The 15,708-nt window shown below is 45.5% G+C and overlaps 3 long non-coding RNA genes across 5 annotated transcripts in view; all 3 read left to right on the plus strand.

Annotated features, from left to right (window-relative positions):
* The window catches only part of LOC141084843 (uncharacterized), a 96,784-nt gene extending 92,479 nt beyond the window's left edge, over positions 1 to 4,305 (plus strand). For all 3 annotated transcript variants that reach the window (XR_012231135.1, XR_012231137.1, XR_012231136.1), the window contains 7 exons: positions 425 to 544; positions 1,051 to 1,182; positions 1,676 to 1,795; positions 2,301 to 2,420; positions 2,927 to 3,046; positions 3,553 to 3,672; positions 4,179 to 4,305. This is a non-coding gene — a long non-coding RNA (uncharacterized lncRNA). The remainder of the gene's footprint in view (positions 1 to 424; positions 545 to 1,050; positions 1,183 to 1,675; positions 1,796 to 2,300; positions 2,421 to 2,926; positions 3,047 to 3,552; positions 3,673 to 4,178) is intronic.
* Positions 4,306 to 5,435: 1,130 nt separating this feature from the next.
* On the plus strand, positions 5,436 to 8,047 carry LOC141084720 (uncharacterized). The gene is made up of 5 exons (XR_012231094.1): positions 5,436 to 5,562; positions 6,056 to 6,175; positions 6,681 to 6,800; positions 7,307 to 7,426; positions 7,933 to 8,047. It is a non-coding gene; the product is annotated as an uncharacterized lncRNA (long non-coding RNA).
* Positions 8,048 to 9,815: 1,768 nt separating this feature from the next.
* LOC141084721 (uncharacterized) lies at positions 9,816 to 15,508 on the plus strand. The gene is made up of 7 exons (XR_012231095.1): positions 9,816 to 9,930; positions 10,436 to 10,555; positions 11,063 to 11,182; positions 11,689 to 12,436; positions 12,943 to 13,062; positions 13,570 to 13,689; positions 14,854 to 15,508. It is a non-coding gene; the product is annotated as an uncharacterized lncRNA (long non-coding RNA).
* The last annotated feature ends 200 nt before the right edge of the window (positions 15,509 to 15,708 follow it).

Genomic DNA, 15,708 nt, shown 5'->3' on the forward strand with positions numbered 1-15,708 from the left:
AAGTCTCAAAAGCTGAAAGGGTCCCCAGGAGAGGTGGGTAGTCGAGCTAGACTATCAGACGGTCACCTATGTAGCTGTAGTGTCATTCTTCCTTTGGTTCCATTCAGGGGTGGACAGGGGCAGACATGTTGTTGGTACAATTTGTGCAACTGCACACGGGCCAAGAGGTAAGGGTACCAATTGCCACATCCAAAGCAGATGAAACTGTGCGTTATGATGAGTCATTGGGCTGATCATTAGCATAAAGACAGAATCTAAAATTTATCCACAACAAGACCAATAATATGAGGCATACAAGTAGGACTAGCTTACCATTTCTATTACCTGTATGCCCATATTAATAGGTCCTATACGTCTCGCGGGGGGGTGACAGATTCCATTTAAAGCATAAACACACATATATTAATTCTTATCTATCTACTAGGATGACGACAGCTGTCCAGACCTGCATCCCACCACAACAACCACTCAGGAGTAATCCCTGGCGAATGCTATCCTCCTCACTGACACAGTGAGGGGCTACGCACCCCCTTCTGCTCTGAGGGTATGTACTCATGTAAGTGTCATGCTCAAACTGTTGGGGTGCAGCTGTGGGACCCTATTTTCAGAGATGATGTCCTCCACCCAAGTCTCAAAAGCTGAAAGGGTCTTCAGGAGAGGTGGGTAGTCGAGCTAGGCTATCAGACGGTCAGCTCTGTAGCTGTAGTGTCATCCTTCCTATGGCACCATTCAGGGGTGGACAGTGGCAGACATGTTGTTGGCACAACTTGTGCAACTGCACATGGGTTAAGAGATAAGGGTACCCATTTCCACCCCCAAAGCAGATGAAACTATGCGTTATGATGAGTCATTGGGCTGATCATTAGCATAAAGACAGAATCTAAAATTTATCCACAACAAGACCATTAATATGAGGCATACAGGTAGGACTAGCTTACCATTTCTGTTACCTGTACGCCCATATTAATAGGTCCTATACGTCTCGCGGGGGGGTGACAGATTCCATTTAAAGCATAAACACACATATATTAATTCTTATCTATCTACTAGGATGACGACAGCTGTCCAGACCTGCATCCCACCACAACAACCACTCCGGAGTAATCCCTGGCGAATGCTATCCTCCTCACTGACACAGTGAGGGACTACGCACCCCCTTCTGCTCTGAGGGTATGTACTCATGTAAGTATGATGCTCAAACTGTTGGGGTGCAGCTGTGGGACTCTATTTTCAGAGATGATGTCCTCCACCCAAGTCTCAAAAGCTGAAAGAGTCTTCAGGAGAGGTGGGTAGTCGAGCTAGGCTATCAGACGGTCAGCTCTGTAGCTGTAGTGTCATCCTTCCTATGGTACATTTCAGGAGTGGACAGGGGCAGACATGTTGTTGGCACAACTTGTGCAACTGCACATGGGCCAAGAGATAAGGGTACCCATTTCCACCCCCAAAGCAGATGAAACTGTGCGTTATGATGAGTCATTGGGCTGATCATTAGCATAAAGACAGAATCTAAAATTTATCCACAACAAGACCATTAATATGAGGCATACAAGTAGGACTAGCTTACCATTTCTATTACCTGTATGCCCATATTAATAGGTCCTATACATCTCGCGGGGCGTGACAGATTCCATTTAAAGCATAAACACACATATATTAATTCTTATCTATCTACTAGGATGATGACAGCTGTCCAGACCTGCATCCTACCACAACAACCACTCCGGAGTAATCCCTGGCGAATGCTATCCTCCTCACTGACACAGTGAGGGGCTACGCACCCCCTTCTGCTCTGAGGGTATGTACTCATGTAAGTGTGATGCTCAAACTGTTGGGGTGCAGCTGTGGGACCCTATTTTCAGAGATGATGTCCTCCACCCAAGTCTCAAAAGCTGAAAGGGTCTTCAGGAGAGGTGGGTAGTCGAGCTAGGCTATCAGACGGTCAGCTCTGTAGCTGTAGTGTCATCCTTCCTATGGTACCATTCAGGGGTGGACAGGGGCAGACATGTTGTTATCAAAACTTGTGCAACTGCACATGGGACAAGAGATAAGGGTACACATTTCCACTCCCAAAGCAGATGAAACTGTGCGTTATGATGTGTCATTGGGCTGATCATTAGCATAAAGACAGAATCTAAAATTTATCCACAATAAGACCATTAATATGAGGCATACAAGTAGGATTAGCTTACCATTTCTATTACCTGTATGCCCATATTAATAGGTCCTATACATCTCGCGGGGCGTGACAGATTCCATTTAAAACATAAACACACATATATTAATTCTTATCTATCTACTAGGATGATGACAGCTGTCCAGACCTGCATCCCACCACAACAACCACTCCGGAGTAATCCCTGGCGAATGCTATCCTCCTCACTGACACAGTGAGGGGCTACGCACCCCCTTCTGCTCTGAGGGTATGTACTCATGTAAGTGTCATGCTCAAACTGTTGGGGTGCAGCTGTGGGACCCTATTTTCAGAGATGATGTCCTACACCCAAGTCTCAAAAGCTGAAAGGGTCTTCAGGAGAGGTGAGTAGTCGAGCTAGGCTATCAGACGGTCAGCTCTGTAGCTGTAGTGTCATCCTTCCTATGGTATCATTCAGGGGTGGACAGGGGCAGACATGTTGTTGGCACAACTTGTGCAACTGCACATGGGCCAAGAGATAAGGGTACCCATTTCCACCCCCAAAGCAGATGAAACTGTGCGTTATGATGAGTCATTGGGCTGATCATTAGCATAAAGACAGAATCTAAAATTTATCCACAACAAGACCATTAATATGAGGCATACAGGTAGGACTAGCTTACCATTTCTATTACCTGCATGCCCATATTAATAGGTCCTATACGTCTCGCGGGTGGGTGATAGATTCCATTTAAAGCATAAACACACATATATTAATTCTTATCTATCTACTAGAATGACGACAGCTGTCCAGACCTGCATCCCACCACAACAACCACTCCGGAGTAATCCCTGGCGAATGCTATCCTCCTCACTGACACAATGAGGGGCTATGCATCCCCTTCTGCTCTGAGGGTATGTACTCATGTAAGTGTGATACTCAAACTGTTGGGGTGCAGCTGTGGGACCCTATTTTCAGAGATGATGTCCTCCACCCAAGTCTCAAAAGCTGAAAGGGTCTTCAGGAGAGGTGGGTAGTCGAGCTAGGCTATCAGGCGGTCAGCTCTGTAGCTGTAGTGTCATCCTTCCTATGGTACCATTCAGGGGTGAACAAGGGCAGACATGTTGTTGGCACAACTTGTGCAACTGCACATGGGCCAAGAGATAAGGGTACCCATTTCCACCCCCAAAGCAGATGAAACTGTGCGTTATGATGAGTAATTGGGCTGATCATTAGCATAAAGACAGAATCTAAAATTTATCCACAACAAGACCATTAATATGAGGCATACAAGTAGGACTAGCTTTCCATTTCTATTACCTGTATGCCCATATTAATAGGTCCTATACGTCTCGCGGGGGGGTGACAGATTCCATTTAAAGCATAAACACACATATATTAATTCTTATCTATCTACTAGGATGACGACAGCTGTCCAGACCTGCATCCCACCACAACAACCACTCCGGAGTAATCCCTGGCGAATGCTATCCTCCTCACTGACACAGTGAGGGGATACGCATCCCCTTCTGCTCTGAGGGTATGTACTCATGTAAGTGTGATGCTCAAACTGTTGGGGTGCAGCTGTGGGACCCTATTTTCAGAGATGATGTCCTCCACCCAAGTCTCAAAAGCTGAAAGGGTCTTCAGGAGAGGTGGGTAGTCGAGCTAGGCTATCAGACGGTCAGCTCTGTAGCTGTAGTGTCATCCTTCCTATGGTACCATTCAGGGGTGAACAAGGGCAGACTTGTTGTTGGCACAACTTGTGCAACTGTACATGGGCCAAATGATAAGGGTACCCATTTCCACCCCCAAAGCAGATGAAACTGTGCGTTATGATGAGTCATTGGGCTGATCATTAGCATAAAGACAGAATCTAAAATTTATCCACAACAAGACCATTAATATGAGGCATACAAGTAGGACTAGCTTACCATTTCTATTACCTGTATGCCCATATTAATAGGTCCTATACGTCTCGCGGGGGGGTGACAGATTCCATTTAAAGCATAAACACACATATATTAATTCTTATCTATCTACTAGGATGACGACAGCTGTCCAGACCTGCATCCCACCACAACAACCACTCCGGAGTAATCCCTGGCGAATGCTATCCTCCTCACTGACACAGTGAGGGGCTACGCATCCCCTTCTGCTCTGAGGGTATGTACTCATGTAAGTGTGATGCTCAAACTGTTGGGGTGCAGCTATGGGACCCTATTTTCAGAGATGATGTCCTTCACCCAAGTCTCAAAAGCTGAAAGGGTCTTCAGGAGAGGTGGGTAGTCGAGCTAGGCTATCAGACGGTCAGCTTTGTAGCTGTAGTGTCATCCTTCCTATGGTACCATTCAGGGGTGAACAAGGGCAGACATGTTGTTTGCACAACTTGTGCAACTGCACATGGGCCAAGAGATAAGGGTACCCATTTCCACCCCCAAAGCAGATGAAACTGTGCGTTATGATGAGTCATTGGGCTCATCATTAGCATAAAGACAGAATCTAAAATTTATCCACAACAAGACCATTAATATGAGGCATACAGGTAGGACTAGCTTACCATTTCTATTACCTGTATGCCCATATTAATAGGTCCTATCCGTCTTGCGGGGGGTTGACAGATTCCATTTAAAGCATAAACACACATATATTAATTCTTATCTATCTACTAGGATGACGACAGCTGTCCAGACCTGCATCCCACCACAACAACCACTCCGGAGTAATCCCTGGCGAATGCTATCCTCCTCACTGACACAGTGAGGGGCTACGCATCCCCTTCTGCTCTGAGGGTATGTACTCAAGTAAGTGTGATGCTCAAACTGTTGGGGTGCAGCTGTGGGACCCTATTTTCAGAGATGATGTCCTTCACCCAAGTCTCAAAAGCTGAAAGGGTCTTCAGGAGAGGTGGGTAGTCGAGCTAGGCTATCAGACGGTCAGCTTTGTAGCTGTAGTGTCATCCTTCCTATGGTACCATTCAGGGGTGAACAAGGGCAGACATGTTGTTGGCACAACTTGTGCAACTGCACATGGGCCAAGAGATAAGGGTACCCATTTCCACCCCCAAAGCAGATGAAACTATGCGTTATGATGAGTCATTGGGCTGATCATTAGCATAAAGACAGAATCTAAAATTTATCCACAACAAGACCATTAATATGAGGCATACAGGTAGGACTAGCTTACCATTTCTGTTACCTGTACGCCCATATTAATAGGTCCTATACGTCTCGCGGGGGGGTGACAGATTCCATTTAAAGCATAAACACACATATATTAATTCTTATCTATCTACTAGGATGACGACAGCTGTCCAGACCTGCATCCCACCACAACAACCACTCCGGAGTAATCCCTGGCGAATGCTATCCTCCTCACTGACACAGTGAGGGACTACGCACCCCCTTCTGCTCTGAGGGTATGTACTCATGTAAGTATGATGCTCAAACTGTTGGGGTGCAGCTGTGGGACTCTATTTTCAGAGATGATGTCCTCCACCCAAGTCTCAAAAGCTGAAAGAGTCTTCAGGAGAGGTGGGTAGTCGAGCTAGGCTATCAGACGGTCAGCTCTGTAGCTGTAGTGTCATCCTTCCTATGGTACATTTCAGGAGTGGACAGGGGCAGACATGTTGTTGGCACAACTTGTGCAACTGCACATGGGCCAAGAGATAAGGGTACCCATTTCCACCCCCAAAGCAGATGAAACTGTGCGTTATGATGAGTCATTGGGCTGATCATTAGCATAAAGACAGAATCTAAAATTTATCCACAACAAGACCATTAATATGAGGCATACAAGTAGGACTAGCTTACCATTTCTATTACCTGTATGCCCATATTAATAGGTCCTATACATCTCGCGGGGCGTGACAGATTCCATTTAAAGCATAAACACACATATATTAATTCTTATCTATCTACTAGGATGATGACAGCTGTCCAGACCTGCATCCTACCACAACAACCACTCCGGAGTAATCCCTGGCGAATGCTATCCTCCTCACTGACACAGTGAGGGGCTACGCACCCCCTTCTGCTCTGAGGGTATGTACTCATGTAAGTGTGATGCTCAAACTGTTGGGGTGCAGCTGTGGGACCCTATTTTCAGAGATGATGTCCTCCACCCAAGTCTCAAAAGCTGAAAGGGTCTTCAGGAGAGGTGGGTAGTCGAGCTAGGCTATCAGACGGTCAGCTCTGTAGCTGTAGTGTCATCCTTCCTATGGTACCATTCAGGGGTGGACAGGGGCAGACATGTTGTTATCAAAACTTGTGCAACTGCACATGGGACAAGAGATAAGGGTACACATTTCCACTCCCAAAGCAGATGAAACTGTGCGTTATGATGTGTCATTGGGCTGATCATTAGCATAAAGACAGAATCTAAAATTTATCCACAATAAGACCATTAATATGAGGCATACAAGTAGGATTAGCTTACCATTTCTATTACCTGTATGCCCATATTAATAGGTCCTATACATCTCGCGGGGCGTGACAGATTCCATTTAAAACATAAACACACATATATTAATTCTTATCTATCTACTAGGATGATGACAGCTGTCCAGACCTGCATCCCACCACAACAACCACTCCGGAGTAATCCCTGGCGAATGCTATCCTCCTCACTGACACAGTGAGGGGCTACGCACCCCCTTCTGCTCTGAGGGTATGTACTCATGTAAGTGTCATGCTCAAACTGTTGGGGTGCAGCTGTGGGACCCTATTTTCAGAGATGATGTCCTACACCCAAGTCTCAAAAGCTGAAAGGGTCTTCAGGAGAGGTGAGTAGTCGAGCTAGGCTATCAGACGGTCAGCTCTGTAGCTGTAGTGTCATCCTTCCTATGGTATCATTCAGGGGTGGACAGGGGCAGACATGTTGTTGGCACAACTTGTGCAACTGCACATGGGCCAAGAGATAAGGGTACCCATTTCCACCCCCAAAGCAGATGAAACTGTGCGTTATGATGAGTCATTGGGCTGATCATTAGCATAAAGACAGAATCTAAAATTTATCCACAACAAGACCATTAATATGAGGCATACAGGTAGGACTAGCTTACCATTTCTATTACCTGCATGCCCATATTAATAGGTCCTATACGTCTCGCGGGTGGGTGATAGATTCCATTTAAAGCATAAACACACATATATTAATTCTTATCTATCTACTAGAATGACGACAGCTGTCCAGACCTGCATCCCACCACAACAACCACTCCGGAGTAATCCCTGGCGAATGCTATCCTCCTCACTGACACAATGAGGGGCTATGCATCCCCTTCTGCTCTGAGGGTATGTACTCATGTAAGTGTGATACTCAAACTGTTGGGGTGCAGCTGTGGGACCCTATTTTCAGAGATGATGTCCTCCACCCAAGTCTCAAAAGCTGAAAGGGTCTTCAGGAGAGGTGGGTAGTCGAGCTAGGCTATCAGGCGGTCAGCTCTGTAGCTGTAGTGTCATCCTTCCTATGGTACCATTCAGGGGTGAACAAGGGCAGACATGTTGTTGGCACAACTTGTGCAACTGCACATGGGCCAAGAGATAAGGGTACCCATTTCCACCCCCAAAGCAGATGAAACTGTGCGTTATGATGAGTAATTGGGCTGATCATTAGCATAAAGACAGAATCTAAAATTTATCCACAACAAGACCATTAATATGAGGCATACAAGTAGGACTAGCTTTCCATTTCTATTACCTGTATGCCCATATTAATAGGTCCTATACGTCTCGCGGGGGGGTGACAGATTCCATTTAAAGCATAAACACACATATATTAATTCTTATCTTTCTACTAGGATGACGACAGCTGTCCAGACCTGCATCCCACCACAACAACCACTCCGGAGTAATCCCTGGCGAATGCTATCCTCCTCACTGACACAGTGAGGGGATACGCATCCCCTTCTGCTCTGAGGGTATGTACTCATGTAAGTGTGATGCTCAAACTGTTGGGGTGCAGCTGTGGGACCCTATTTTCAGAGATGATGTCCTCCACCCAAGTCTCAAAAGCTGAAAGGGTCTTCAGGAGAGGTGGGTAGTCGAGCTAGGCTATCAGACGGTCAGCTCTGTAGCTGTAGTGTCATCCTTCCTATGGTACCATTCAGGGGTGAACAAGGGCAGACTTGTTGTTGGCACAACTTGTGCAACTGTACATGGGCCAAATGATAAGGGTACCCATTTCCACCCCCAAAGCAGATGAAACTGTGCGTTATGATGAGTCATTGGGCTGATCATTAGCATAAAGACAGAATCTAAAATTTATCCACAACAAGACCATTAATATGAGGCATACAAGTAGGACTAGCTTACCATTTCTATTACCTGTATGCCCATATTAATAGGTCCTATACGTCTCGCGGGGGGGTGACAGATTCCATTTAAAGCATAAACACACATATATTAATTCTTATCTATCTACTAGGATGACGACAGCTGTCCAGACCTGCATCCCACCACAACAACCACTCCGGAGTAATCCCTGGCGAATGCTATCCTCCTCACTGACACAGTGAGGGGCTACGCATCCCCTTCTGCTCTGAGGGTATGTACTCATGTAAGTGTGATGCTCAAACTGTTGGGGTGCAGCTATGGGACCCTATTTTCAGAGATGATGTCCTTCACCCAAGTCTCAAAAGCTGAAAGGGTCTTCAGGAGAGGTGGGTAGTCGAGCTAGGCTATCAGACGGTCAGCTTTGTAGCTGTAGTGTCATCCTTCCTATGGTACCATTCAGGGGTGAACAAGGGCAGACATGTTGTTTGCACAACTTGTGCAACTGCACATGGGCCAAGAGATAAGGGTACCCATTTCCACCCCCAAAGCAGATGAAACTGTGCGTTATGATGAGTCATTGGGCTCATCATTAGCATAAAGACAGAATCTAAAATTTATCCACAACAAGACCATTAATATGAGGCATACAGGTAGGACTAGCTTACCATTTCTATTACCTGTATGCCCATATTAATAGGTCCTATCCGTCTTGCGGGGGGTTGACAGATTCCATTTAAAGCATAAACACACATATATTAATTCTTATCTATCTACTAGGATGACGACAGCTGTCCAGACCTGCATCCCACCACAACAACCACTCCGGAGTAATCCCTGGCGAATGCTATCCTCCTCACTGACACAGTGAGGGGCTACGCATCCCCTTCTGCTCTGAGGGTATGTACTCATGTAAGTGTGATGCTCAAACTGTTGGGGTGCAGCTGTGGGACCCTATTTTCAGAGATGATGTCCTTCACCCAAGTCTCAAAAGCTGAAAGGGTCTTCAGGAGAGGTGGGTAGTCGAGCTAGGCTATCAGACGGTCAGCTTTGTAGCTGTAGTGTCATCCTTCCTATGGTACCATTCAGGGGTGAACAAGGGCAGACATGTTGTTGGCACAACTTGTGCAACTGCACATGGGCCAAGAGATAAGGGTACCCATTTCCACCCCCAAAGCAGATGAAACTGTGCGTTATGATGAGTCATTGGGCTCATCATTAGCATAAAGACAGAATCTAAAATTTATCCACAACAAGACCATTAATATGAGGCATACAGGTAGGACTAGCTTACCATTTCTATTACCTGTATGCCCATATTAATAGGTCCTATCCGTCTTGCGGGGGGTTGACAGATTCCATTTAAAGCATAAACACATATATATTAATTCTTATCTATCTACTAGGATGACGACAGCTGTCCAGACCTGCATCCCACCACAACAACCACTCCGGAGTAATCCCTGGCGAATGCTATCCTCCTCACTGACACAGTGAGGGACTACGCACCCCCTTCTGCTCTGAGGGTATGTACTCATGTAAGTGTGATGCTCAGACTGTTGGGGTGCAGCTGTGGGACCCTATTTTCAGAGATGATGTCCTCCACCCAAGTCTCAAAAGCTGAAAGGGTCTTCAGGAGAGGTGGGTAGTCGAGCTAGGCTATCAGACGGTCAGCTCTGTAGCTGTAGTGTCATCCTTCCTATGGTACCATTCAGGGGTGGACAGGGGCAGACATGTTGTTGGCACAACTTGTGCAACTGCACATGGGCCAAGAGATAAGGGTACCCATTTCCACCCCCAAAGCAGATGAAACTGTGCGTCATGATGTGTCATTGGGCTGATCATTAGCATAAAGACAGAATCTAAAATTTATCCACAATAAGACCATTAATATGAGGCATACAAGTAGGATTAGCTTACCATTTCTATTACCTGTATGCCCATATTAATAGGTCCTATACATCTCGCGGGGCGTGACAGATTCCATTTAAAACATAAACACACATATATTAATTCTTATCTATCTACTAGGATGATGACAGCTGTCCAGACCTGCATCCCACCACAACAACCACTCCGGAGTAATCCCTGGCGAATGCTATCCTCCTCACTGACACAGTGAGGGGCTACGCACCCCCTTCTGCTCTGAGGGTATGTACTCATGTAAGTGTCATGCTCAAACTGTTGGGGTGCAGCTGTGGGACCCTATTTTCAGAGATGATGTCCTCCACCCAAGTCTCAAAAGCTGAAAGGGTCTTCAGGAGAGGTGGGTAGTCGAGCTAGGCTATCAGACGGTCAGCTCTGTAGCTGTAGTGTCATCCTTCCTATGGTACCATTCAGGGGTGGACAGGGGCAGACATGTTGTTGGCACAACTTGTGCAACTGCACATGGGCCAAGAGATAAGGGTACCCATTTCCACCCCCAAAGCAGATGAAACTGTGCGTTATGATGAGTCATTGGGCTGATCATTAGCATAAAGACAGAATCTAAAATTTATCCACAACAAGACCATTAATATGAGGCATACAAGTAGGACTAGCTTACCATTTCTATTACCGGTATGCCCATATTAATAGGTCCTATATGTCTCGCGGGGGGGGTGACAGATTCCATTTAAAGCAAAAACACACATATATTAATTCTTATCTATCTACTAGGATGATGACAGCTGTCCAGACCTGCATCCCACCACAACAACCACTCCGGAGTAATCCCTGGCGAATGCTATCCTCCTCACTGACACAGTGAGGGGCTACGCATCCCCTTCTGCTCTGAGGGTATGTACTCATGTAAGTGTGATGCTCAAACTGTTGGGGTGCAGCTGTGGGACCCTATTTTCAGAGATGATGTCCTCCACCCAAGTCTCAAAAGCTGAAAGGGTCTTCAGGAGAGGTGGGTAGTCGAGCTAGGCTATCAGACGGTCAGCTCTGTAGCTGTAGTGTCATCCTTCCTATGGTACCATTCAGGGGTGAACAAGGGCAGACATGTTGTTGGCACAACTTGTGCAACTGCACATGGGCCAAGAGATAAGGGTACCCATTTCCACCCCCAAAGCAGATGAAACTGTGCGTTATGATGAGTCATTGGGCTGATCATTAGCATAAAGACAGAATCTAAAATGTATCCACAACAAGACCATTAATATGAGGCATACAAGTACTACTAGCTTACCATTTCTATTAGCTGTATGCCCATATTAATAGGTCCTATACGTCTCGCGGGGGGGTGATAGATTCCATTTAAAGCATAAACACACATATATTAATTCTTATCTATCTACTAGGATGACGACAGCTGTCCAGACCTGCATCCCACCACAACAACCACTCTGAAGTAATCCCTGGCGAATGCTATCCTCCTCACTGACACAGTGAGGGGCTACGCACCCCCTTCTGCTCTGAGGGTATGTACTCATGTAAGTGTGATGCTCAAACTGTTGGGGTGCAGCTGTGGGACCCTATTTTCAGAGATGATGTCCTCCACCCAAGTCTCAAAAGCTGAAAGGGTCTTCAGGAGAGGTGGGTAGTCGAGCTAGGCTATCAGACGGTCAGCTCTGTAGCTGTAGTGTCATCCTTCCTATGTTACCATTCAGGGGTGGACAGGGGCAGACATGTTGTTGGCACAACTTTTGCAACTGCACATGGGCCAAGAGATAAGGGTACCCATTTCCACCCCCAAAGCAGATGAAACTGTGCGTTATGATGAGTCATTGGGCTGATCATTAGCATAAAGACAGAATCTAAAATTTATCCACATCAAGACAATTAATATGAGGCATAAAAGTAGGACTAGCTTACCATTTCTATTACCTGTATGCCCATATTAATAGGTCCTATACGTCTCGCGGGGGGGGGTGACAGATTCCATTTAAAGCATAAACACACATATATTAATTCTTATCTATCTACTTGGATGACGACAGCTGTCCAGACCTGCATCCCACCACAACAACCACTCCGGAGTAATCCCTGGCGAATGCTATCCTCCTCACTGACACAGTGAGGGGCTACGCACCCCCTTCTGCTCTGAGGGTATGTACTCATGTAAGTGTCATGCTCAAACTGTTGGGGTGCAGCTGTGTTACCCTATTTTCAGAGATGATGTCCTCCACCCAAGTCTCAAAAGCTGAAAGGGTCTTCAGGAGAGGTGGGTAGTCGAGCTAGGCTATCAGACGGTCAGCTCTGTAGCTGTAGTGTCATCCTTCCTATGTTACCATTCAGGGGTGGACAGGGGCAGACATGTTGTTGGCACAACTTGTGCAACTGCACATGGGCCAAGAGATAAGGGTACCCATTTCCACCCCCAAAGCAGATGAAACTGTGCGTTATGATGAGTCATTGGGCTGATCATTAGCATAAAGACAGAATCTAAAATTTATCCACAACAAGACCATTAATATGAGGCATACAGGTAGGACTAGCTTACCATTTCTATTACCTGTATGCCCATATTAATAGGTCCTATCCGTCTTGCGGGGGGTTGACAGATTCCATTTAAAGCATAAACACACATATATTAATTCTTATCTATCTACTAGGATGACGACAGCTGTCCAGACCTGCATCCCACCACAACAACCACTCCGGAGTAATCCCTGGCGAATGCTATCCTCCTCACTGACACAGTGAGGGACTACGCACCCCCTTCTGCTCTGAGGGTATGTACTCATGTAAGTGTGATGCTCAGACTGTTGGGGTGCAGCTGTGGGACCCTATTTTCAGAGATGATGTCCTCCACCCAAGTCTCAAAAGCTGAAAGGGTCTTCAGGAGAGGTGGGTAGTCGAGCTAGGCTATCAGACGGTCACCTCTGTAGCTGTAGTGTCATCCTTCCTATGGTACCATTCAGGGGTGGACAGGGGCGGACATGTTGTTGGTACAACTTGTGCAACTGCACACGGGCCAAGAGATAAGGTTACCAATTTCCATCTGCAAAGCTGATGAATCTGTGCGTTATGATGAGTCATTGGGCTGATCATTAGCATAAAGACAAAATATAACATTTATCCACAACAAGACAATTAATATGAGGCATACAGGTAGGACTAGCTTAACATTTCTATTACCTGTATGCACATATTAATAGGCCATAGACGTCTCATGGAGGGGGTGACAGATTCCGTTTAAATCATAAACACACATATATTAATTCTGATCTATCTAATAGGATTACGACAGCTGTCCAGACCTGCATCCCACCACGACAACCACTCCGGAGTAATCCCTGGCGAATGCTATCCTCGTCAGTGATACAGTGAGCGGCTGCGCACCCCCTTCTGATCTGAGGGTATGTACTCATCTAAGAGTGATGCCCAAACTGATGGGGTGCAGCTGTGGGACCCTATTTTCAGAGATCATGTCCTCCACCCATGTCTGAAAAGCTGAAAGGGTCTTCGTGAGAATTGGATAGTCAAGCTAGGCTATCATACGGTCACCTCTGTAGCTGTAGTGTCATCCTTCCTATAGCTCCATTCAGGGGTGGACAGGGGCGGACATGTTGGTGCAACTTGTGCAACTGCAGACAGGCCAAGAGGTAAGGGGACCAGTTTCCACCTAAAAAGCAGATGAAATTGTGCGTTATTATAAGTCTTTGGGGTGATCATTAGTATAAAGACAGAACATAAAATTTATCCACTACAAGACCATTAATTTGAGGCATACAGGTAGGACTAGCTTAACATTTCTATTACCTGTATTCATTCAGTGACATCACTAGTAGAAGGTAATGGGGGTGAAACCAACAACCAAAACATTTGGTGACATCACAAGTAGTGTCTTATGGGGGCAAAGCTAACAACCAAAACATTCCGTGAAATGAAAAATAAGAGCTAATGTGGGTGAAGCCAACAACCATAAACTTCCGTGACATCATATGACGCAGCTATTTGGGGCGGAATCAACTATCCCATCACTCTAAGACAGTGTTCCCCAACTCCAGTCCTCAAGAGCCACCAACGGTTCATGTTTTCAGGATTTCATTCGTATTGCCCAGGTGATGGAATTATTGCCTGTGCAGGTACTGCAATTATCACGTAGGCCATACTAAGGAAATCCTGAAAACATGAATCCTTGGTGGCTCTTGAGGACTGGAGCTGGGGAACGCTGCTCTAAGACATAACAAGGAACAGCTAATGTGGGCAGAGCCAACAATCACCACATTCCGTGACATCGCAAGTAGCAGCTAGTGGGTGCGGATCCAACAACCTCACTTCCACTGAAGTGCATTGTCCAATATACTAGAGATCAATCTATATGAATCCTACCAATGTGGGGGAATATTTGAATAGTTTTACTACATATGGAGCTAATATGTATATACATCGGTGTTGTACAAGGATTTCCCAATATTGGTTGGATTTATATTTTTGACCTGGACTGAATTTTACTATGTGTCTCTATAACATCCGACAATTACATAATTATCTTCATGTTACATGTGTTCCCTTTACAGGATGTAACTTTAATCTCCCAGATTTGGATGATTCTATAACAATACATGGCCTAAAAATCAAGAAGTCGTCATGTTCCAGTTATGGCTGAGGGGATTCTCTCAATTATAACTAATCTATGGACCTGATGAGCAAGAAAGTCAGAAACCAGTAAAATGTGATGGATAATCGGTAAATCATTGTCATTTCTGTACTTGAAGATAAATCCCGTCACATCCTATGTATCTCTTTACTGTTGGAAGAAAGGCTGTAAAATTTGGACATCTCCTAATATGAGGGGTTCACTATTTATTTTGGACCTGCTTGTATTATAGAGAATAAAGACTCCTTAATGAATAAAAAATAAATGAGAAATAGATGATAGAAGAAAATGAAGGACACAACAAGAGATGACATAGCGCCGACTTACCTCTCTCTCCACCGTCTGCAACTGTCTGATGGAATGTTGGCTCTGCAGCTCTTTACACAATGTTTGTGTGTGATGTCATAATGCAAGGGGGCGGAGCCAGAGACCTCAACATTCCGTGACATCATCAGCAGGAGCAGCAGCTGTTTAAAGAGACCAGAGCAGGCCATACAACCAATTCATTACCATATACATGAAATGGACTCTAATTATCCACCTTGGCTTCTTAAAACTTTTATAAAATGCCACAATGTTACCATACACTGTAATTCCGGAGTAGTTCCTACTGATTTGAACAGTGATAAATCAATAATAATAACTCATATATCCCAGTATTATAGAAGATTAGATTATATGGATGGTTGGATGGGGAGGTGGACATGCTACTGTAGGATAATGTTACTATATACCAGGGTTGGGCTATTACTTATCCCAAGGGGCTACATGATAG

The sequence above is a fragment of the Dendrobates tinctorius genome, unplaced genomic scaffold (assembly GCF_039654945.1).
Source record: "Dendrobates tinctorius isolate UK_male_01 unplaced genomic scaffold, ASM3965494v1 ptg000027l, whole genome shotgun sequence".
In the NCBI taxonomy this organism is placed as follows: domain Eukaryota; kingdom Metazoa; phylum Chordata; class Amphibia; order Anura; family Dendrobatidae; genus Dendrobates; species Dendrobates tinctorius.